This window comes from Manihot esculenta, chromosome 1 (assembly GCF_001659605.2).
Source record: "Manihot esculenta cultivar AM560-2 chromosome 1, M.esculenta_v8, whole genome shotgun sequence".
Classification (NCBI taxonomy): domain Eukaryota; kingdom Viridiplantae; phylum Streptophyta; class Magnoliopsida; order Malpighiales; family Euphorbiaceae; genus Manihot; species Manihot esculenta.
The window spans coordinates 11,567,143-11,571,499 of NC_035161.2; the positions used below are offsets into that span (position 1 = coordinate 11,567,143).

Genomic DNA, 4,357 nt, shown 5'->3' on the forward strand with positions numbered 1-4,357 from the left:
GTACCCCCACACCTAGTCTAAGCATTGCCCTCAATGCAAAACATATAAAAAGAAAAATAAGAGAGAAAGGGACTCCCTGGAGTGTTAATTTGGCCAAATCAGTGGCCAAATCAAGTATGGTGGTGGTCTGTAGTTATGAAGTGTTGAACCAACAGCTGCAACATGTTTTCCATATGTATGATTCGGGCCTCTATTCTGTCAAGGTGAGATTCTGCAGATTGATTAGTTGTTGGAGGTTCTGCTGATTTGGACAGTGATTTGGGCAAATCAATTGGCCAAATCACCTCTATTGTAGTTAAGTTCTGCTGATTTTCCCATCGATTTGCTCAAATTGCCTCTGTTGGGTTGCCTCCCAGTAGCGCCCTAGTTTAAAATTGCGGGCTGGACTTTTCTGACTTGATCAAGGCTCAAGTAATGGGGAAAGGGAAAAGGATTCCAACAGAATTAAGTAAGAAGTGCAGCACACCTTTCATTTTGGTTATAACCTATCCTATTTCTTTCATGTACTCATGAAGTAACATGATTAATTTCTCCTCTTTCAAGTGAGGTGTGCCTCTAGCCCCTATGTTTGAATTTTTGAGGTGATTGGGCAGCACTTTGAACTCCAATTCATATTTATCCACAAAAGGTGGCTGCAATCTGGTACTGATCTTGGGCAAATCGAATTCTGCTTTCACTGATGATTTGGGCAAATTAAAATCTATCTGCATTGTTGATTTGATTTCTGTCTATTCAAGTGATTTGGGCAAATCAGATTCTGCTTATATAAGTGATTTGGGCAAATTGCCTCTGGACAGTCTGTGCAGTATGTTGTCTCTTCCATTTCTGTTTCTTTCAAAATTTTCCTGTTCTCCTCATCCTCCTGGCTGGTGTCCCTTGGTATTTGTTTAACAGCATCAAGCAAAGGTATATTGATCGCTTCTTTGCGAAAGGTTGCAAGTATTTCTTTCCCTTCTTTTTCTTTTTGTGATCTTGCAAATCTCTTTAGGAAGGGGGGAGGTACCTTAAATTTTCCTTCTGGTTGCTGATCCGCCTTGATCTGTTTGGAGCTGGATTCTGCCTGGGTCGTTGATTTGGGCAAATCGTCTTCTGTCTTCTCTGAGGATTTGGACAAATCGCCACTGTTGGGCAGTACTGTCTGTCCATTGATTGGGTCTGCAATTTGGGCAAATCGACGCCCTGGATCACTTTCTGGCAGTTTCTCCTCAGCACCTAGTTTCTGTATTTGGGCAGATCGTTGCTCAATTCTGCTGTCTTGAAGCTCTTTCCTGCTTCTTAATGCGATGGCACTAGCATTCTGCCTTGGATTGATCTCAGTTTGGGAAGGTAGCTTTCCTTGTGATTCAAACTTACTCATGGATGAGGCTATTTGGCCCACTTGTTGCTCAAGATTTTGCACCGAGTTTGCTAAGGATTTCACAATCTCTTCAAGGGGTGTATTGGACTTTTGAGGTGCTGTTTGGGCTGGATTCCTTTGCTGATAGCTCGGATATTGATTAGCCCTTGCATAACTGAAATTTGGATGGTCGCTCCAACCTGGGTTGTAGGTGTTAGAATAGGGATCGTACCTTTTTTGCCCATTAAATCCTCCAACTGCATTGACTTACGGGTCCTCTTCTTGAAGGGAAGGACATAGATCAGTTGGGTGGTTTATGTTTGCACATATTCCACATGGCTTTGGTTGCTGAATTTGCTAAGCTTGTTGGGCTTGACCCACAACAAGGCTACGGACAACATTGGTGAGATCAGAGATTTGGGATGCTAAAGTGGATGTACTCACCTCATTCACCCTTTTTGATGGCTGTTCTTGGTCTCCAAATTGCTGAGAGGCTGCTGCCATGGAGGAAATTAAATCCCGTATGGCTTGAGGTGACTTGTCTTCAATTGATCCTCCACATGCTGCGTCTATGAACTTTCTTTCCGAAGGTAGCAAACCTCCATAGAAGTATTCGATGAGTGATTTGTCAAAAATATCATGTTGAGGGCAGCTTGTGCACAACCTTTTGAATCTTTCCCAATATTCATATAGCTCTTCATAATCCTTTTGCTTGATGCAACTGATCTCTCTTCTGATGCCAATATCTTTTGAGTTTGGAAAGTATTTGCTCAAGAAGGCTCTCACCATCTCAGCCCATGAAGTGATGGATCCAGGTGGTAAATAGAACAACCAATCTTTGGCAAAATCATTAAGAGAAAAGGAAAAAGCTCTTAATTTAACATGCTCTTCGGAAATACCTTGACGCCTCATTGTTGAACACACAATGTGAAATTCTTTAAGGTGCTTGTATGGATCTTTATTTTTCAGACCTTTGAATTTTGGAAGGGGATGAATTAATCCAGTTTTGAGCTCAAAAGGGGCTGCCAAAGGTGGGTAAGTGATGCACCATAGTGCTTGATCATCCAAGGGTGTTGCTAGTTCACGAAGAGTTCTTTCTTGTGCCATTGGAGCTCTTGCCTCAACGTTTTTAGCTTCAAATTCAACAAGGACAGCAGCTGGTTCAAGAGCAGTAGCTACTGCATTTTCTGCCTCTTCAGGTACTGTTGTGACTATCTTTATAGCAGTTGGTTCAGCTACTATTTTAGGGGCTGGTTCTGGGATTTTGTTAGCAAAACTTTCTGGTTTTTGAGCTGATTCTGGTGCAGTTTTAAGGGCTGATTTTGAGTGCAGCAGCTTGTGCAGCAACAGATTCAATAAGTGCAGCATGTATAGCAGTTTCAGCAACTTATTCAGCAGGTACAGCAGCGATTTGTGCAGCAGATACGGCAGTGATTTGTGCAGTAGATATAGCAGCAGGTGTAGTAGGCTCAGCAGCAGGTGTAGCAGCAAGTTCCTCAGTAATCTGTGCAGTAGATTGTATGGCAGTCACCAGATTTGTTGCTATTCCTGATGAAGATGGTTTTGAGGCTTGATTCCTTAAGTTTGCTTGCTTTCTCAAGCTCTTGGCAATAAGTTCAATTTTTGGATCATAAGGAAGAGCTTCTTTACGGTCAGCCCTGGTCATAAAAGGAAAATTCGTTAGTTTAAATCAAATCTCCGGCAACGGCGCCAATTTTTGATAGCGGTTATCGAAGTCGTTAAAAATAAACCTATTATCAATCAACAAAATAATTTGTAGATAGTGGCAATAGGGTCGAACCACAGGGATTTGACACTAAAGATCTTCCTAATTATGATTTGGACAAGTAAATAACAAAAATAAATAAAAAGAGGGGGGTTTGTTTTGATGATAGAGAACTAAAATTAAAACTAAGTAGTGAGAGAAAGCAATAATATGAAAAGATGAGTAAATCAATGGGAGAAAAGCTCTAGTTGAAGTATGGATCTATTTCAATTATTTAGAATTGATCATTGATTCATTGATACTCCTATTTATTTCAATAAATTAGTTTAGGTTGTGGAAGACGCTTCTCACAACCAAATTCCTCCTTAGTTTTAGTTTGACTAGGAAACGTTCGCTAGTCAAACACTAGTTAACAAGTTGCCAAGGAACGTCCTTGGAGTTTTTTACTTTTCAACTGTTAACTGCATTAAGACTTAGAGAAACCTAATTCTAACCTTGTCAACCGCGTAGTTAAGTTTAGATTATGCAACCAAGTGTGCTTGTGTTCAAATAATCTAAGCAATTACAGACCTAAATTATTTAAACTAACAATTTATCACTTATGTAATTAAAAACAATAGGCCTTAATTGATTCTAATAACAAAACAATAATAGCATGAAGATCAAGTTGCATAAATATTGAAAAATAGGAGCTTAATAATGGAGTTTTAAATCTCTCAATTCATCACAAACTAAAATTTCCCAACTTCAACTAGAAAAGAAGATGTTTAGCCACTCATGGTGGATAAAAATACACAAAAAGCGAAAGAAGAAAGGTAGAAAGGAGGCTGCTGTATTGCTGCGAAGTTCTGCAGAAAATACAACTCCCCCCTGCTGGTTTGTGGCTGTCTCCTTTTATAAGTGAAGAGTCCTAGTCCAATTAGGATTTGGAATCCTAATTTGACTTGGTTTTTTGTAGTCTTTTATTCCTTCTTTGCCTTTGTATTTAATCATGAATAAATCTTCTTTTTGGAGAAAGTCTTTCTTAGGAGTGACTCTTGGAGATGTCATAGGATTAGTCTTGTGGTGTTTGAAGTAGGATAGGACTCCAACACTTTTGAAATTCTGATTTTTTCCCTTTTCCCGTGCTGCTGTCTTTGTCTGCGTCAGTTTGATTTGGGCAGTCATTTGCCCAAATTGCTTGCCCAGATCATTCCTGCAAGTCAGTCCCAGTTTCCTGCTTCAGCTTCCTACGAGTGATTTGGCCAAATCACTTCGACCCAATCAATTTTCCAGCTTTTTCTGCACTTTTTCTC

At 39.9% G+C, this 4,357-nt stretch overlaps 1 non-coding gene across 1 annotated transcript; it reads left to right on the forward strand.

Moving 5' to 3' along the window:
• The first annotated feature begins 1,970 nt into the window (after window positions 1-1,970).
• LOC122721872 lies at window positions 1,971-2,077 on the forward strand. The gene has a single exon (XR_006348652.1). It is a non-coding gene; the product is annotated as a small nucleolar RNA R71 (small nucleolar RNA).
• The last annotated feature ends 2,280 nt before the right edge of the window (window positions 2,078-4,357 follow it).